This window comes from Lissotriton helveticus, chromosome 6 (genome assembly GCF_964261635.1).
Source record: "Lissotriton helveticus chromosome 6, aLisHel1.1, whole genome shotgun sequence".
NCBI classification, from domain to species: domain Eukaryota; kingdom Metazoa; phylum Chordata; class Amphibia; order Caudata; family Salamandridae; genus Lissotriton; species Lissotriton helveticus.
In genome coordinates, this window is record NC_136067.1 from 1,499,207,729 (window position 1) to 1,499,228,905 (window position 21,177).

The 21,177-nt window shown below is 47.5% G+C and overlaps 1 protein-coding gene across 3 annotated transcripts in view; it reads right to left on the reverse strand.

Annotated features, from left to right (window-relative positions):
- The window catches only part of SANBR (SANT and BTB domain regulator of CSR), a 330,259-nt gene that overhangs the window by 92,711 nt on the left and 216,371 nt on the right, over positions 1-21,177 (reverse strand). The gene's annotated exons all lie outside the window — the stretch shown is intronic.

Consider the following 21,177-nt stretch of genomic DNA (forward strand, 5'->3'; position numbering starts at 1 on the left):
ACGGGTGGTGGGCTTGCTGGAAAAAATTGAAGGGGGAGATGCAGTAGCGTATTTGGAGAACTGGTTCAGATCCACCGTTGCTCCTGAAGGCTTATCTCCGTTCTTTTCAATAGAAAGGGCGCATAGGGTTCCGTCTCGTCCGCCCCAGCAGGGTCGTCCCCCTAGACCGATGGTTGCCAGGCTCTTGCATTTCAAGGACCGTGACTTGTTGATACAGAGGGCGAGATCGGCAGGACCCTTCCAGGTGGAGAACAGTCAAGTCACGCTCTTCCCAGACTATACTCAGGAAGTTCAGAGGAACAGGGCAACGTTCCTTGCGGTCAAGAAGGAGCTCAGGGAGGAGGGTATCCAATACTCGTTACTCTTCCCAGCCCGGCTGAGAGTGATCCTGGACGGAACGACCCACTTTTTCCAATCTCCTGACGAGGCCTGGTCGTGGCTGGAATCATACAGGGCGGGGACTGATCGGCAGCACAAAGGTGGGAAGGAGAAGAAGAGACCGGTCCAGATCCGAAAGTCACAACGGATCCGTAAACGCGACAGGCTCAAGCAGGCGATGAGAGAGGACCTGTTGGCGGCGGAACGGAGGGGAGCATTGGCTGCCACGGCAACTATCACGGGCTCGCAGCAAGGAGAGTTGGAGGAGGATTCGGAATCGGAAGGCGGAGGGCGCAAATCAGGTGGAGAACTTTCGGAAGCTGACAGTTCTGCAGGACCGACGGTCATGCCTCAAACGGCGGATGGCCTGTTTAATGACTGATATGGGGGTATGATGATGGTTCTTCACTGCTGGACGTTTATCCTGCTGGTTGGCGTTTGGCAGGTACTCTGTTGTGATTTTCTCATGGGGTCATGGGCTTGGGGTGAGGGGTGAGGGGTGGCCCGTCACGGGTTGGTGCTGGAGTATCCCCCTATTGCCCTTAAGGCTCCCTGTGGAGACTACCACAGATTAGTAGAATGAGTGTGATGTTATGCGTTTGGATGGGGGCTAGAGCAGTGCTGTTAGGTCCTGTCCTGGGGAGTGGGGTTGGGGAAGTTTGTTGGGGTGTTTGGGGGGAGGGTACTGCTGCTATGATGTGGTGGGTTGGTTGACACTGGTGGGGTGGAGAAGAGACGGCAGCGATGGGATCATTACCTGATGTAAAGTGTCTCACATGGAATGTTCGGGGTCTTAGAACAATGTCGAAGAGGTACAAAGTGCATGCCTACCTGGTGAGAAGGGGGGTTCAAATTGCCATGTTGCAGGAAACTCACTTGACCAAACTAGAATGTGATGCATTGCAGAAAAGGTGGCGTGGCCAAGTGTTTGGAACCTCTTATTCGGCGTTTGCGAGGGGGGTACTCTACTCATATGGGTCAGAGCAGGGGTTCCTTTCCAGGTTACAGAGCAGGTGGTGGACCCTGGAGGCAGATTTGTGGCGGTGAGGGGGAGGCTGCAGGGTACTGAGGTGGTCTTATGTAGCGTTTATGCCCCCAATGTGGACCAGGCCCGTTATTTTGCTGTTCTCTCGGGCTCATTGGCCCACTTTTTGGCGGGCCCCATTATCCTAGGGGGAGACTTTAATTCCATCACAGATATAGTGTGGGATAGGTCCCATCCACCGTTAGCTGACTCCCCGGTGCATAAGCTGTCGGAACGAAGGAGAGACTGGCAGGAAAGGTGGGGTCTGCTAGATGTGTGGAGGACACAGCACCCGACCGATAGGGATTACTCCTTTCACTCGACACTGCACGCTCTACATGTCAGAATAGACTCTATACTATGTAGCGCCCCCATAGCTGCCATGGTAACACACACTGAATATCTTGCTAGGACCATTTCAGACCATAATCCCTTGTTGATGGCGGTCAGATGGCAGAGAGCGAGATCTGCGATTCCGACCTGGAGGCTGCGGCCAGACACGCTAGATGACTTGGTGTTTGGGGACAGGGTTGGACAGGGTATATCGCTCTATTTTGGAGAGAATGAGGGATCGGCTGCCACTAGGTCAATGGAGTGGGACGCGATGAAGGTGGTGGTGCGTGGGGTGTGCATGGGTAACTTCTCGAATGTCCGGACGACTGTCCTGGCGGATTTGGAGAAAGCGGAAGGTGCGCTGAGAAAGATTGAGCGGAGTAGGCCTGAATGCCCGGATTTGCAGGGACGACTGGTGGAAGCGAAGGAAGTGGTGGCGAGAGAGACGGAGAGACTGAGATGTTATGATTATAAACTGTACCTCTTGAAAGTCCATGCAGAGAGAGATAAGGTGGGCACCCTGCTGGAGAGGCTTGCTAACCCGGTGCCGAAGAGTGGCCCAATTATGTGCATTAGAACCGACACAGGGGAGGTGGTCCATTCTCAAACGGCCATTCTGGAGCGTTTTCAATCGTACTATGCGGACCTTTATGATACTCAGCTAGAGGCGGGACCATCGACCATAGGTGATTACTTACGCGCGGTGCAACTTCCGGTACTAGACGAGGAGCCAGCAAAGGATCTGGGCGGCCCGATTTCACTAATGGAGATCCGAGGGGCTATTAAGCAGATGGCCAGGAATAGGACGCCGGGGGTAGATGGCCTGCCTATCGAGGTTTATGCGAAATATGTGGATGTACTGGCACCCAGATTGCTAGCAGTGTACTCGGAGGCGATGACGCTGGGGAGCCTTCCCGTTTCCATGAGGGAGGCGCTGGTGATCCCGCTTCTGAAACCGGGTAGGGATGCGCTGGAGGTGACGTCGTACAGACCCCTCTCCATGCTAACGGTAGACTACAAAATCTTGAGCCGCATTTTGGCCACCAGACTGCTCCCTCATATGACCAGGTTGGTTCACGATGACCAAGCAGGGTTCATCCCTACAAGGAACACGGCCATTAACACACGCAGGTTGATCGGTATACTGCAGGATGCCTTGGGTTCGGACAGTGCGTCGGCTGTTTTATCGGTGGATATTGAAAAAGCTTTTGACAGCCTTGAATGGTGTTACCTAGATGGGGTACTGGAGAGGTTCGGACTCGGTGAGGGGTTTGCGCGCTGGACGAAGGTTCTATATTCATTGGCCACGGCTAGAGTGCGAGTGGGATCACTCATATCAACCGCTTACCCGGTACGCAGGGGGACTAGACAGGGTTGCTCGCTCTCTCCCCTTCTGTTCGCTCTCGCGATGGAACCACTGGCGGCACTAGCCAGGACGGGGGACTCCTTTATGGGAGTCCGCTGCGGAGAGAGTATTCACTACATCTCATTGTATGCCGATGACCTGTTGCTGTATTTGGAGGATACAAATGAGGCCTTAAGCGGAGCTGTGGGGCTGCTCTCCTCCTTCGGCGAATTGTCGGGACTTAGGGTGAATTGGGATAAGCCCTGTGTCTTCCCATTGCGAGCGGATACCCAGTGCCCCCCCCTTACGGTGAATGTGCTCTGGGCGGATAGGTGCTTTACGTACCTAGGAGTCCGACTCTACCATGATGCGGCGAGCCTCCTGGAGGGAAATATCGGACGGTGCATCAGGGGATTACGCGGCTGCATGTCCTTTTGGGCATCTCTCCCTTTGTCGGTGCAAGGGCGAGTGGCGTTGCTGAAAATGGTGGCACTCCCTCGACTGCTATATTATTTCAGAACTCTGCCTATTTGGATCCCGCAGCGGATCTTTCGGGACCTGCGGTCGATGATTATTGAGTTCCTCTGGGGGCATGGCAGGCGTAGGGTGGCGTTGCACACCATGATTCGACCCAAACTTGAGGGAGGGATGGCGGTGCCGGATTTTGAGTTATACTACCTGGCAGCCCAGCTTCAAATTCTGACACAGAACGTGGCCAGGGAGTTTAGAGGTCCTGATCAGCTCAGAGGGATGGGTATCCAAAGACATGTCCTTTCCTATATTGTTATGCAGCAGAGGTTGGTGTTGAGGGAGCTCACCCTAGAAGAAAAAACCCTCCGGCTATGCTGGAACAGGAGCCTGAGGCGGGCGCGAGCAGTGAGACCATATGCCCCGGAGATCCCTATAGGGATGCTGACGGCGCTGCCACATGGGGGAGATTGGTCTCCGCTGGCGGAATGGGAGGAGCTGGGTTTGCATGTTGTGGGTGACCTGTTTATGGAAGGAGTGTTGGCCCCGTTTGCGGTGCTTCGGGAGCAATTTGGACTTCCCGATGGGGATTATATCCTGCATACGGCGATATCTGCAGCAATGCAGAAACACTGGAAGGTGGGATTGGCGGAACCGGACACGACCGCGGCCTGTCAGTACGTGATGATGGCCGCGGGTACGATTAAGGCGGTGACATGCCTTCAATCACGGATGTTGCACGACGGGCTGGAGCCGCTTGCGGCGTTGAAAGCCAGTTGGGAGGACAGAGTGGGCAAGCCTATTCCGGACACTGAATGGGGCCACATCCTGAAACGAACGTGGAAGGGTAGCAGGAATGCTAGGTTCCAACAAATACATTTCTTCCTTATACATAGAGCATACCTGACCCCGGGGAAGCTCCGCCGGCACTTCCAGGTGCAGGACGCGGCATGCCCGCGGTGCTCGGCACCGGATGTTGAACTGGACCACATGATGTGGGGTTGCCCGAAGTTGAATACGTATTGGCCCAGGGTGGGCGCCCTTCTGAACGCGGTCACGGATAGGGAGGTGGAATTTGATATGGCGGCGTGCCTCTTACTGTGGTTTCCCCACACAGCCAAAACGAAAGTCACGAGCAAGTTCATTGATTTGGGGCTTATGTTAGCACAGAGGGAGATCACGTGGCGCTGGAAAACCAAGGAAGGACCTGTGATGGGGAGGTGGACGAATGAGCTGTTGAAGTGGTCGAGATGCGAGAGTGTACTGAGGATGCGGCAGGCCACCAGATTGGGGAATGAGAAGGGCATAGAGGCTGCTAGGGCCTGGGAGACGATTGTGCAGGCTTTGTGTGATTACTTGACGGACGATTCAGAGGAGGGATCTTCGGAAACTGAGTTCCTAGAGACTAGAAACATGAACATTTAATCATTGTTGCTGAAGTACCCATCTGTCCGACACACGTCACCACCACCCACATCAGCAGTAACCAGGGGGGGGAGGGAGTAGTGGAGTTCGTGAACTGCCACGTTAGAGCTAGGAGGTAGGCACCCAGAGTATGACACGGGTGAGTCCTCACGCTGATACATAGGCGGGACTATGCTTGGTAAACTCAGTAAGCTTCAGTGTGACCTGTGTGGTAAGCACAACCCTTTAGGGGATATTTGGGGGGGGGAAGTTGTAGTTGTGGGGATATAAAATGCGGAAACAGGATTATATTTGTAACCAGCCACCCCTACGCAACATACTAGGAACCTTGTTGGACATTGACCTTGCGCCGCCCGGCCTCCGGGATGTGGGCTGATGGGCTGTGTATATTCCAGAAAACATGTGGTGCCTTGTGTGGAGGGGGTGCTAATGGTTGCTTTTCTCGATGTTTTGTTCATAATTCTGCAATAAAAATATACTTTCAAAAAAAAAAAAGCAAGACATCGCGCAGGTGGCTACAGGACTGGGTCTTCTGCGGGCCGATCATGGCAAACTGGCGGATAGGGTTAAGCTGATAGAGACCACAATTCAAACCCTAGAACCGGCGCAAAAAGAACTTACATCCACGATGACCAATGTGCTAGATCGCATGGATGCGCTAGAGAGGAGAGCTGAGGAGGCGGAAGATCGTAACCGCCGGAACAACATCCGAATAGTGGGCCTGCCGGGGAAAGTGGAGGGGCGAGACATGGTCCGCTACCTTGAAGAGTGGCTCGAGACGGTGGTGGCGCCGGAGGGACTGTCCTCTTTCTACACACTGGAGCGGGCGCATAGGGTCCCGGCCAGGCCGCCGCAACAGGGTCGCCCCCCCCGCGTCCAGTGGTAGCTAGACTGCTACACTACCGGGACAGGGATCGGCTGCTCCAGAATGCACGAGCTAATGGTCCATATCAGGTGGAGAACAGCAAAGTCAATATTTTCCCGGATTATACTTATGAAACACAGCCCCGTCGGACCTCTTTCCTAGCGGTCAAAAGAGAATTGAGAGCGGAGGGACTACAATATTCCTTACTCTTCCCAGCTAGGCTGCGTGTGATTGTGGACGATACCACTAGGTTCTTTGATACACCGGATGATGCCTGTGCCTGGCTTGAACTGTACAAATCCGGCAAGGATGTCCTAGCCCCTCGACCGAGGCTGGAGTCTGAGGGACTGCCACAACGGAAATTGCGGCGACTTCGCAATAGGCAAAGAGGGCTGAGAAGGCCATCACTTTCGGAAACGGCGGCAGAACGACAGGGAGACCTGGAAGCGATGAATGCATTATCAGGTCAACGGGGGTCTCCATCGCAGGAAGAGGCGGGATCAAGAAAAGGTGATGAACACTCGGACACTGAGCGATCTGAAACGGACAGTGTGCCTTTGCCTGTGGTCACTCCAGCAACGGCGGAGGAAATACTAGACGAATGCTAGAGACACCCGATGAGCTGTGAGAGTTCAGTATACGGACTTTGATGGGACGCTTTCTATGTTATCGGGAGGGAGTGTTTGATTGTTTATGGGAGGTGGGTGGCCATTGAAATGCTTCTTGCCAAAGGCTCGATCGTGCGGTAGAGGGCCTGGAGTTTGGGTGGCTGCCCGTTGGCAACCAACCCTCCCTTACTGCCCTTAAGGCATAACCACAGTGGCTACTGTTGGGTTTAGTCAAATGTTGCTATTTGGGGATGTTTGGACGGGAGCTAGATGGAAATTGCTAGGCCCTGTTCTGGGGGGGGGTGGGGGTTATGGGATGTTAAAGGGAGGGCTCATCATCGATGTTGACGACTTACCACACTTGAGGCTCTTGGGGAGCAGTACGGGTGGACTACGCAGGACATTGTGGGACAATGGGTGAAATGACTAATGTGAAATGTATAACCTAGAATGTGAGGGGGCTTAACACCATGCCACGTCGCCATAAAGTTCATGCCTATTTAACACGGAGGGGGGTGCAGGTTGCCCTACTTCAAGAAACACACTTGACAAAGACAGAAGGTATAGCATTACAGCGAAGATGGAGGGGTTAAGTATTTAACACCACATAATCAGCGTTCGCTAGGGGTGCTTTAATTTGGATCAGGGCTGGGGTTGCTTTTCAGCTCACCAAACAAATCCTAGATCCGGAGGGAAGGTTTGTAGCTGTAGCAGGAAAACTTCGGGGTAGGGACATTGCCTTTTGTAGTATATACGCACCAAATGTCGATCAGGTGGCCTTCCTGGCAAAGCTATCATGGTTCTTGGCGCAGTTCCTTGTGGGGCCGGTCATACTGGGAGGCGATTTTAACTCAGTCCTAGATGTCTCCCTTGATAGATCACACCCCCCTTTGGTGGATTCCCCGACGCACCGCGTAACTAGAGGCAGAATGGAATGGCAAACTAGGTGGGGACTTATAGATGCCTGGCGCGCGCAACACCCACAGGCCCGTGATTATTCACATTTTTCTGGCATGCACGAACTCCATGTGAGGTTGGACGCCGTATTATGCTCCCCTGTATTGCTGCCTGCAATCCTGAAGACTGAATATGTAGCTAGAACGCTGTCCGACCACAATCCCTTATTAATTGCCCTGCGGTGGTCTCCTAGTGTGTCCCCACTTGGAGGCTGCGCCCTGAGACATTAGAGGACCCCCTCTTTCAAGCTGCGCTGGAGGAAGGGATTTCTCAATACTTCGAGGATAATGCCGGCACGACCGAGGCAAGAGCGACGGAGTGGGACGCCTTTAAGGTTTTTATACGAGGGTTTTGTATAGGGAAATATGTGGGAGTACGGAAAGTACTACTGGCAGACCTAGATAAGGCGGAGAAGACACTCCACGAGGTAGAACTCTTAAGGCCCGGTCACCCCGACCTTCAAGAACAGGTCAGTGAAGCGAAGGAGGCGGTGGCAGTGGAAACGGAGCGCTTGCGCAGCTTCGACTACAAGGCATATACAGCCAGGACCCATGCGGAGGGCGACAAAGCCGGGACCCTGCTGGCTTGGCTTGCCAACCCCATGAAGAGAGGCTCCCCAATAGTGTCAATGCGCACGACAGACGGATAGGAAATCTACACCCAACCAGAAATCCTACAGTGCTTCACGGAATACTATGAAACCCTATACAAACGGACGTTAACGAATAGCACCCCAGCCATAGATATCTTTCTGGAGGGGCTCTGCTTCCCTGAATTGGATCATGAACAAGCGAAAGACCTAGGCAAAGATATCAAGCTCGGGGAAATACGCCATGCCATCAAGCGTATGGCACGTAATAAAACTCCGGGCCTAGACGGACTGCCCATAGAATTCTACAGAAAATACGTTGACCTTTTAGCACCCAGACTGCTTGAGGTCTATAAAGAAGCGAAGCAGCTGGGACGGTTGCCACACTCTATGCGAGAAGCGCTGATGATACCATTACTGAAGCCAGGGAGGGAGAGTGGAGACACAGCATCGTACAGACCACTGTCGATGCTAACCACGGACTACAAAATACTGAGCAGCATCTTAGCGTCTCGACTGTTGGAACACCTGACCACACTGGTCCACGAAGACCAGGCTGGATTTATTCCGACGCAAAATACGACCACGAACATGCGCCGTTTGCTGCACCTACTAGAGGGTGACCATCACGAAAACAGGCACCCGATGATACTATCGGTGGACATAGAGAAGGCGTTTGATAGCCTCGAATGGGAGTATCTTTATGCAGTGCTGCGGCGCTTCGGAGTGGGGGAAGACTACCTGCGTTGGACGACGGTCCTCTATGCCTCTGCGGTGGCCAGAGGAAAAACAGGCATGCTGATATCGTCGCAATATCCAGTCAAGAGAGGCACGAGACAGGGGTGCTCACTGTCTCCACTGCTGTTCGCTCTGGCAGTGGAGCCTCTTGCGATGACAATTCGGACAGGTCACCACTTTCCGGGGTTACGCGGCCGGGCAACAATATATTTCGTTATACGCCGATGACCTCCTACTCTTTCTTGAAGAGGCTGACGAGGCAATGCTGAGGGCTGAGACTCTCCTAACGCGCTTCGGTGAGATATCCGGCCTGAAGGTGAACTGGTCCAAAACGTGCTTGTTTCCTGTACGCCAGGGGGAGACCCAACCCAGCACGATCAGGGAAGCACGATGGGAGCCCAGATGCCTGAAATACACTTGGGCGTGCACGTCTGTCATGCAACGACTGACATATTAGAGGGTAATATTAACCATAGTTTGAGAGCACTGAAGAGCAGCATGTCCTTTTGGGCTACTCTCCCGCTGTCAGTGGCAGAACGAATAGCCTTACTAAAAATGGTGGCGCTCCTGAGGCTCCTTTATTACTTCAGGACATTGCCAGTGTGGACACCCGTCGCAACCTTCTAACTCCCGAAATCCATGATAGTATCCTTCCTCGGGGGTGCGGGACGGCGAAGAGTAGCACTGACCACCCTATTACGACCCAAGTTAGAGGGGGGATTTGCGGTCCCCGACTTTGAACTGTACTATTTAGCGGCCCAACTACAGATATACACGCAAGAAATAGCACGAGAATTCCGGGAACCAGAACAAAAGAGGGGCGTGGGTGGGTATACCTCGCCATGTCCTTTCCTTTATAGCGCTCCAGCAGAAATTGGACCTTCGGGATCTCACACAAGAAGAAAAAACTATCAGGTTGTGCTGGAATCGATCACAGCGCAGGGCAAAAGTACTTCACCCATATGCCCCCGAAATTCCACTGGGGATGCTAACAGCGCTACCGCACGGTGGCGATTGGTCGCAGCTCCAGAACTGGGAAGAAGCGGGAATCCAGGAAATAGGCGATTTATTCGAAGATGGAGCATTGTTGCCATATCCAACACTTCAAGAACGGTTTGATCTACCAAGGGGTGGCTTCCTGCTACATGCAGAACTGACGCGAGCAATACAGAGGCATTGGAAGGAGGGACCAACGGAGCCAAAGACAACAATGGCTTGCCAGTATGTTATGATGGTGGTGGGGACCTTTAAGGCGGTCACTTGCCTCTACTCCAGAATGATCAATGAAGGGCTGCCACCACTAGAGGTGCTGAAGCTAAAGTGGGAAACTGATATAGGGAAGGATATCCCTGAAACAGTGTGGGCTAAGATACTGCGGAGGGCCTGGAAAAGCACGCACAACGCCAGATTCCAACTGGTAAATTTTTATATCCTCCACCGGGCGTATTTAACGCCAGGAAAGATAAAAAAATACTTCAATATGGAAACTGCAGCATGCCCTCGCTGTACGGAGATAGGAGTGGAGTTGGATCATATGATCTGGTCGTGCCCCAACCCGACGCTCTATTGGAAGGAGGTGGGTGACACTCTTAACGCTATAACAGAAAAGGGTATGGTATTTGATTTGGCTGTGGGTGTCCTACACTGGTTTCCCCATACCCCCAGAAACAAGATCACAAGCAAGTTTATAGATATGGGGCTCATATTAGCAAAGCGAGAAATCACACGGCACTGGAAAGCAGCGGTAGGACCTACTAGCGTCAGGTGGAGGAATGAGTTTCTTAAGTGGGCTAATGGTGAAAGTGTGCTGAGATTTCAAAATGCGCAAAGACAGAGCAATGACAAGGCGTTAGAAGCAGCACAGGCATGGGATGCTTTAGTACAATCAGTAAGCGACTATGGCACACTTGATGAACCAGCGGAGTAGCGACACTCTAGATGACCATCCCTGGGACATGACAGGCATACTACATTGAACACTTATTAACGTCTCCTATACACACAAATTATCACGACTGTAACCAACTGCGGACATCGATGATGGGGATCCGGGGAGGAGGGAGGGTAGCTGGGGGATGCATTTGGTTATTAACCGGGGATACACTGAGAGTCATTTTTATTAGGACTCATGGACTTGCACTAGTTTTATCCTGACCCTCTCCCTGAACCTGTTACCAAGGGGGTTTCTTCTAGGGATTTAGACAGTGTAGGTCATGTAATTGTTGCTATATGCTGTGCGAATAAAACCCAATAAAATTTGTTGTGGTGGGACAAGACCAAGTTCTTCCATATGGCCTCAAGTCAACTCCCACAACCTCCTCGAATTGCATGGCAGTGATTGCTGGTCACCTCAAGAAACACAATCTTCATCTAGCCCTACCCAGACAATTGGTTAATCATGGTGTCCACTGCACAGGAAGCCCAGCAAAATTACAACTGAACATGAGAGGTCCTTCATCGACTGGGTCTTTACATCAACTACAAGTCAATTTTCCATTATGGTCCATGCTCTGCAATATTTAAGGGCTACCATCGACACCATGCATGCAAGAGCATGTCCTTCTGAGGGGAAACTGTTCTCGATCTGTTGGAAGTGTCACTCTCTCATGAAAGCCTCTCATCCTGCGGTGAGGTCAGTTTCATCTCTCCTTGGCTTTATGGCTTGATGCTTCTTTCTCAGTCTGAATGCACGACTCCACATGTGCCACCTTCAGGAATGTCTCTAGGACCAGTGGGACCAAGCAATGGTCAACTGGTAAGACAAAATCATTCAGTCCCTTCATGCGAAGCATTGTCTAACATGGTGGTGCTTTCCAACCAACCTGCTTCAAGGAAGGCCTTTCACCAACAGGTTCCCTCTCAAACAATAGTGACAAGTGCATTATTACTTGGGTGCGGAGCCCACATGGATTATCTCCAAATTCAAGGCACATGGTCTCCGAGGGAGAGACCTATCACATCAATCTCTACGAGCTTTGGGCATTTCACCTAGTGATAAAAGCACTTCGCCCTTCATTCAAGACCCACTCCCTGCTAGTTCAGACTGACAATACAACAAACATGTACTAGCTCAACAAAAAGGGGGGAATGAGGTCCAGGCCCATATCCCATGAATCCCAAGCAATTTGGAAATGGCTCATAGCCAGGAACCTGCATCTCGTGGCAACTCACAAAATGTTCAGGCAGACGCATTCAGCAAAATTCAGCAAAAAAAAACATGAGTGGGTCCTTTACCATTATGTCGTGCAAGGCATCTTCAGGCTGTTAGGTGCTCCATCCATCGACTTGCTCACCACTGCAGAAAACAAAAAATGCCAAGGCTTTGCCTCAAGATACTTCCAACTGGGGACTCTGGGTAATGCCCTATGGTTAGTGGTCCGGCAAATTTCCCTTCGCCTTTTCACTGATCTCACTGATACCATCAGTCCACATCAAACTGTCCTACGCGAGAGCCAGAATGATCTTTATAGCCCCGGAGTGGCCACGTTAATTGTGGTTCACTGACCTTCATCGCCAGTCACAGTGTCCACATCTGAAGCTGCCATGCAGACAAGACCTGCTAACAAAGTACAGAGGCCAGATAGTTCACCCCAATCTCTCCTCCTTGAATTTGCAGGCATGGCTCCTGAGCTAGTGCAGTATGGACATCAGAACCTGCCACAGGACTGCATGGACATAGTCAGCCGTCAAACAACTTGCCAGGAAGATGTCATTATTCCCCATCTTCTCCATGTGGCAAACTCTGGCTTGCAATTCTCCTCCATAAAAGTCCACTTTGAAGCCCTCACTGCCTACAGAAAATGTCTTTCAAAACCCTCTTTTTTCAAAATACCTGTGATCAAGGATTTTCTAGAAGGATTAAAGAAGGTTTTCCCTTGCATTAGGCACCTTTCCAGTCATTGAGAGCTTAACATTCACGTGTCATATGGGATTCTATTGAACCTATTCATAAGTCATTCCTGCAGCACCTCTCTTGGAGACCAGCTTTCCTCGTAGCAATTACATCAGCTCATAGCTTTAGCGAAATCCAGGTGTTATGTTCTCAAGAGCCTTACTCAGTTTTCCACTCTAACAAAGCTGTTATGAGGACTCACCCAAAATTCCTCTTCAAAGTGGTTTCTGACTTTCATGTCAATCACACCTTCTCATTACCAACCTTCTTTCAGCAGCCTTAAACCCCGCCTGAAAGAAAACTACCTTCCCTGGATTTGACGTGGGTCTTGAAGTTTTATCTAGAAAAGATATGCGATATCCATAGATCAGAACAATTGTTTGTCAACTATGGCCCAGTCCGTGCAGGTTTAGGCACTTCCAAACAATCCATCTCCCCATGTATGGTATCTTGCATACTCTTATGCTACCAAAAGACCAACAATACTTTGTCAGCTAGACCTAAGGCCCATTCTACTACAAGCAAAGAAGCTACTGCTGCTATGATGAGAAATGTCCCTATAATGGGATTTTGTAAAGCAGCAACATGGAGATCTGTTCACACATTCACCAAGCACTACTGGTTGGATTTGGATGCTTAGGCTGACGCTCAAGCAGGAAAAGCCTCTCTCAGGAAGGTATTTGCTTAATTCAGCCTTATTGTCACTCCTCTCTTTTCCACAGCTCTTGCTGGGTAATGGGTTTGCTAATCTATTCAAATGCTTATGACTATCAATGGAGATTCCCCTAGGAGAGAAGGCATGATTTCTTACCTGTAATTCCAGTTCTCTCTTAGGGTGATCTCCACTGAAGTCATAAGGGACCCCCTAGCCTGTTGGACATAACAGTGGAACTTATTGGACTTACCGATCACTACCACATTGCGTCAAAAAGAACTGAGACACATCCACGTGATAGGCATGATGGGATACTGGTGGTCTCCTGGTCTTTAAAGGCATAGAAGCTTTTAAAACTCACATAATAGCAGCCTATGGGTCTAAACTGTCCAGCTATCCTTCATCTTCCACCTTTACAAAAAGTATTTGTGAAAGAGATTTAAGCTGTCTTATAAAATATTCACTTCAATTTATACATATTTAAGGATATTTAACCATTCTGTAAGTACAATCTGGCGAATTTAACCTCTGTAGCCTGTGTTTATAGGCTGCATAATATGTTCCTTCGTAAGTGTTTCTACAGGCCTTCCTGAAGAAAGGAAAATGTCTGCATTTAAGAAGATTGCTCAGGGATTCCTGTACGTGGGTGGAACTATTCAAACACTTCTGACTTAATGGAGATTTCCCAAGAGAGAACTGGGATTGCATGTAAGACCAAAGCAAACACAAAGAGATTATGGACGGAGGGCTGAAACTTTTCAGACACTCACCCCCAGTCACAGATCTGGGTTGAATCCATCCTCATTCTTTAGCTCACTTCGCCACCCCAGTTCAGACACAGCTATATGCAAATCAGTATTGGCCCTGTGCCTCATGGGAACAGTCCAGCCCGAACTACCAAGCCATGTCTTTCCTGGACCAGAAACAAGCATTCTGGGACCGGTTTCAGGGTAACACCCCTCTTCAGCCAGGTTAGCTTGAATCCAGTGGCAAAGTGAGCAAGGGACCCACGTCTGGGCATACACTGCCAACTTAGGGCGAACAAAGCAAACTCAAGGAGATGATGGACGGAGCGCAGAAACTTTTCAGCCACCAGATTAAAATCTTTTCCGCCCGGTCAACTTGTTGACCGGGCAGAAAAGCGGTGGACGGACTTTCCGTCTGCCGCGGTCCCCCCGAAATGGGTGGCGGGCGGGGAAGGATCTCGGGCGGATCGCCACCGCCATGCGGGCGGTTGGCGATCCGCCCGAGATCCTAATGGGCCCCTTGGTTCCCGTTTTGAATCTTTTGCTAGAGTAATAATGTCCATTTGTGCAGGCCATGAAAAAATATTTGTGCGTCTGCTGATCGAGGACAAAATTAAAGCTTAAGGCACTTTAATTAATTGAAGATATGCTCTGAAGGAAGCACTATTGCATTCATTGTGTCTAACGGTATATAACCTTTACAACGCAACTTTTACGACGAACTACTTATACAATGCAACTTTTACAACGCAGGATCCATTACAACGAATATCTTTACAACGCATGTTTTTACATCGCAGATGCCTTTACAACGCATGCCATTACAACGTAAGTATTGGTAAGTATATAATTATAATAAAAATGTTATTTAATTATTTTTTTTAAATAAATAAATAAATATTAATTAATTAATATATTTAGAAATTAAATATCATTTATTTAAAAAAATAATTTAAGTAATTCTATTAATTAATATTTTTACCCCTACACTATCCAGCACTTACCCTACTATTTCACCCCCCTGGAGTTAGAATAGTAATTTTTACCTTTATATTATTTAGCACTTACCCTACTATTTCACCCCCCTGGAGTTAGAATAGTAATTTTTACCCCTACACTATCCAGCATTTACCCTACTTTTACACCCCCCCTGGAGTTAGAATAGTAATTTTTACCCCTACACTATCCAGCACTTACCCTACTATTACATCCCCCTGGAGTTAGAATAGTAATTTTTACCCCTACACTATCCAGCACTTACCCTACTATTTCACCCCCCTGGAGTTAGAATAGTAATTTTTACCCCTACACTATCCAACACTTACCCTACTATTTCACCCCCCCTGGAGTTAGAATAGTAATTTTTACCCCTACACTATCCAGCACTTACCCTACTATTACACCCCCCTGGAGTTAGAATAGTAATTTTTACCCCTACACTATCCAGCACTTACCCTACTATTTCACCCCCCTGGAGTTAGAATAGTAATTTTTACCCCTACACTATCCAGCACTTATCCTACTATTTCACCCATTATTTTAAAACGCATAAATTATTATAAAAAAATATATATATATTAAAAAAGAAAAGAAAATTAAAGTAAAATTTAAAATAAATTAAATTATATTAATTTTAATTAATTACATTTAAAAAAAATTATATACTTACCAATACTTACATTGTAATGGCATGTGTTGTAAAGGCATCTGCGATGTAAAAACATGCGTTGTAAAGATATTCTTTGTCATGGATCCTGCGTTGTAAAAATTGCGTTGTAAAGGTAGGCGTTGTAAAAGTATGCGTCGTAACGTCATACATCCTGTCTAACACAGCTCACAAACTTGAATTGATTACCCTGGAGAGGCAATGATTTTCTGGGGACGGTCTGAAGCCCCAGGGATATTGTGTTATGCCTGGAAATACAGAGAATGCTGTGTTAGCATTAGGATTTGAGAAGCCAAATGCTCAAGTGTGTAAGACAAAACTTTTCATCTTTTCTAGATAAGCGACTTCCACACACTAGAATAAATCAATTGGAGATTGGCTGAAGATCAAGTCTTTGTACAGGATTTAGTTTTTTTACCACATATTTCCAATGTTTCTAGCAATAAGAATCTGGAAACATAGATTTTTAAGGTTTTTAGACCACAGCCTCAGTCTTCATAGCTTAGATGGGGACGTTTGGTATAGCCCCAAACTGAACATCTTTTTCTGCACCTATTTGTTTGCAGTGTTTACGCTCAGAATGATTAGAGCAGGTCTATTATGAAGTAGTAGGGTTCTTTTCCTTACCTCTCCTTTAATCTGGACACCTTAGCCGTGGTTTTTTTTTTAACAGGTGCAAATTTAGTTGAACGCACCAGTCCACGATGACAGAAGTATGTGTGATTTCAACCATGAACTGTTTGGCGGTGAACTCTTAAACCTGAAAGTCTGTCTATTCTACACAACACTGAGTGTCCATTTGACTCCTAAGATGTCTTACCATGCTGAAAAAACACTGCTGCTCTAGCCCTCTTCCAGATGGATACATTAAAGTAGAGGGAGCCATGGCTTCAGAGCTGTTGGTGTTTTGCCAGCTTGTACTGGCAGCTTGTACTGGCAGCGACTTTCCACATTTCCCTTCATTTTATAAAGCTTCTTTTTTGGGCACAGGTTTCACAATTTCATGAAATTACTTTGACTGAAAGCTGATGACTAGTGCTACAAGTCTGTCTTCATTATGTGTACATGTCAGGATGAGATGCAAACACATCAAGCCTGAAAATTATGGGGTTGAATTTTGTGTTACCCACCTATTTACAGGTAACAGTCTTAACCATGAGAACTTTGCCACATCCATAATCAGGTTTGAAACCAAGCACACTTCTTCACAATTCCGTTTTTCTCTTGGTGGTCAACACTTCGTCACAATTTCAAAGGGGCTGATTCACAGAACTAATCGGAGATAAAATCCTAAACTTACTACTTTTGGTATTCACAGCAGGCATTTAGTAGTAGTAAAGTTAGGCTTCCTAACTTTACTACTGCTTAACTGAGACAAAATCCTAACTTTAAAACTTTCGGTAGTCACAAAAGGCATTTAGTAGTAGTAAAGTTAGGAGTCCTAACTTTACTACAACTAAATGCCTTCTGCTCAGCAATTTGAATACTGCAATTTGAGTGCTGATAACATCCATGCAGTACTTAGAAATGGCAGCAGGGCAGTACATAACTCTGTATTACAACATGCTATTAATTTGAGACTGTTTAGTCTTATTCAGGATGTAAAAAACATTGAAAATTAGTCTTATTGACCTAAGACAAGTAGAAGATGTCAATGTGGGACTGGAATTGTAGACAGTGACAGAGCACTACATCCATTACGGGTTTGACACTGATATTAAACAAGTATGCACGGAGGAGACTCTTGGGGAACTAAGCAGTAAACAGTGCTTGAGGGAGGAGTCTCCCTCTCATACACCAGGAGTATGGTTAAACAGGAAGGACTAGAAACATCGAATTGTGTCTCCTGCATCATGCTGAAGGCAGTGACAAAATCATGTTAAAGAAGCCACTATCAGAAGACCTCCCACACAGTGATCCATGGTTTCAGAGTTCAATGGAGTATCAGGTATGAGTTAGGGAGAATATTATGTTGAAATTATTCTATGCAGCACTTCAAAGTTGGTGTGAGCTGTTGAAAGTGTCTTGTGCTTTATTATGTGGCGCATGCAAGCACAGCTAAGGAGGTTTGTATCTTTTTGCCAGCTCATTTCTAATTTGATTTGCAGTAGAATTGTTTGAGCTGGTTGAGAGAGTCCTGCAGCCAAGTGAATTTGGTGTGCCAATGTGGGTTAGAGTAGAATTTTATTGCCAGGTGCTCTAAACTTGAATGTGTAGGACAAAAGCTTCTTAAAGATAACAGTGAATAGAAAAACCCTGCAAAGCATGCCAGCAATTTATCACATTTGAACTGCGATATTTTGCAGGAAGAATACAGTAGATGTCATCACATTGCAGTGTCAGAATTCCCTCTTTTCCTAAAGTATGGTCTTCTATACAGAGAAGCCTTGGATCATGGGACTCGGGTCTAGAATAAAGTATAGACTGAGATGAAATATCCAATGAGCTATGGACTAGATTAGTTGAACAGGGTATAATTGCAGAGCAAAAGCTTGTCCCTGTGGAAAGGCAGTGTTAGGAACCCAATGATGATAAAGGTTGACATCAGCTGAAGGCTCTTGAGTCCCACATCAGGTGTCCTTTGGTGTCCACAATGTCAAATGTGTGGTGTTTGAAGTTAAGGCCCTCTATAGCAAACTTCAAAGTATCAACAGCCTTAATTCTTAGTTTCTTGATCTCAAGCTACTTCTTGCCAAAGAATTGATCCTTTGTGTCAATCATTTCACTGGTGTGCCTCTCGACATCGAGCAATAATAATTGTGGCAGTACGCAGTGATGATAGGACCAGGGTGTTTGTGAATCCCAGAGTGTGAAAGTGAGTACCAGTAAGGTAACAATGCAGAGGAAAGCACCATCTAACTGTTTTCGTTAAGCTGGAAACTACAAGCATGTCCCAGCCAGGTTTACACTCTGCCCCTTAGACTCATAAATTACATTTTATTTGCCATATTGGGCACTCATCGATGGTACATATCCTATGCAGACAGACCGCAAGTTGTTTTTCTAGGACGTTTTTCCACTGATGGCAGGCCCCTTAGCAAAAAAACCTGGTGCAGAGACTGAGCAAATAGGAGAAGAAAAAACAACAATGAATAAAGGGTTACAACTATCTGACTTTGGCAAAAACACTTTCTAAGGTAATATCAAATTGGCATGGAGTAAAGCGTTCTATCAAGGAAAAGAGATTTACATATATTCCCTGCACTACTACTTTATGGTCCCTGGGTACGTTAGTTCACACACAGAAGATTGTTCAGGTATTAAGAAGACCTGACATTGATCCAAAAATGAATTTTTTTTTTACCTATGTCGATTCATGCTTCATTTTTTTTATTGGCAGTAAAAGAACATTGGAAGTGTAGTAGTAAGTGCTCAGAAATACTTTCCAGAGCACTTCAAAGATGTGCCTGGACACTGACTCGCTCACAAGACTTCAAAATCCCAGAAGATCACCGGTGTTCCTGAGGGTGCATCTTAATATAAGTACAACACCAAGACTACCAAACATTGGGGCCGATTATGATCGCGGACGGACTTGAGTCCGTCCGCGATCACCGAGGATGAGGGAACGTCCGCATGGGCTGCGGCGTTCCCTCCTGTGCTATTAGGATGTGACCGCCACCCTGGCGGTCACATCCTCTATTTTTAACATTGCGGCGGGTGCAGCTTCAAATGCATGCATTGCATTTGTATGTAGAAAGTGGCAGGCACCGCGCGGTGCCTGCCGTTTTCTGCATACAAATACAGGGGGGTACCATAGGTACCCCCCATGTGCACCCCCCACCCCCACCCCTTCACCTAGGGGGCCCGCAACGGGCCCCTGCAGTTAAGATCAGTATGCTTTTCAACGGCGGTAAACCCGCCGCGGAAAAGCATATCTTGGCAGCAATCCTAATATGGCGGACGGTGTCTGAAAGACACCGCCACCATATTAGAGCTTTTCCGCCGCAGTTGTAAGCCAACCGCGGCGGAAAAGCGGCGGACGGAAACCAGGACCCACCAGCCATCCTAATGTGGCGGTGGGTCTTTGGTGGGTCCGCTGCTGTTTTTCCGCATCCTCCGGGGCGGCGGTGGCTTCCGCCGGCCCGGAGGATGCGGAAATTCCGCAATCATAATAGGCCCCATTTTTTGGTGTGTAATAAGAATATTTAGGAGAATGGGAACCAGAACAGGTTCACTAAAGCAAATTTAAGAACATGATGAAAAGAATCAAAGCATCAAACAATTCTGCAATGCAATCACAAATCCAAATAAAGTTGTCACCTGTGCCTCTCTTTTCTCCAGGTGTGTGGATATCATTACCTTTACTTCTATATTTTTGTCCATTTTCACTTCTCACATTCACTATGCATACAATATCAGTGGCAATGAGAAAGAGTGGAAGATTATGTGAGACAGCTTACAGGTAATCCAGCGTTGGGAGTCCATGACAAAAGGTCCCTAATATCTAACTCTGGAGCACACTGTATTTCTTTACTTTTGTTTAACTACAAATTGGCTTCCTTTTAGTTTTATTTAGTCTTTTAAAATAGGGGTAGGAAAGAACAGCATAATTTGCTTGAAATTGAAGTTAGTTCATATTTAGGGAAAAATTAAATACTTTTATTGTAACATTATAAATGAAATTGTTTTACATTGAAGGTGTTCTGTAACTGCAAAAAAAGAGATGCAATTTGGGTGACTATGAATGAACTTCCAGAGATACTGTCTTGATTAATGTGCAAGCCTATGCAAATTTCTTTTAAGGTTTTCAAACTATCACCCCCAGTTTGCTCTTCCCGCAGGTCAATCGTAGTGGGTTCTCCCACGCAACCAGAAAGCAGATGCTGCTTGTCAGGCTTATTCATTCATGTAAAACCTTGGTGAGGAGAGCAGGCAATATTGAGTGAAATCCACATGGTTTGCGTAGAAGTTGAAATAAATCTGACTGTTGTAAACAATCTGGTGGCGCTATAACCGACAATGTCAAATGTAATCTCCAACAAGGCTTAGGTTTAAAATGAGAATATAGAGGTAACCTGCAACTGTAGGACTAACAGCTGCCTTATGGGCAGTCTAGTGTTTCCTGTTGTGCCCTACATTGTAGACAAAAGGGAGACTCATTAAATCAATGGCTAGCCATGCAACTTGATGTACAATGCACTGCAGTGGAGGACGTGTGGAAGATGGGGCCAAACAGCAACAAGCCAGTCCACTAAAACATGGTATTGTATTGTAATTGCATTTATATGGTCATGTAATTTCTCCCACACATCGCAGTTAAACCCTGTGATATAGTTTTTAAAAAAAAATGTATTTTTCCTTTATTTTTTGTAAACAAGATACCGTACATTCTCAGTCTTTTATCACATATTGATCATTACATTCCGTCCCATTTACATGTAGTGGTATATTCAAGCATAAGAAAGGTTATATTTTACAAGCTGTGATTGATCCCAACAAGAGTCCCTTATCCAGAAGGGGTTGCCCTCTGTTCGGCCGTGTGCGC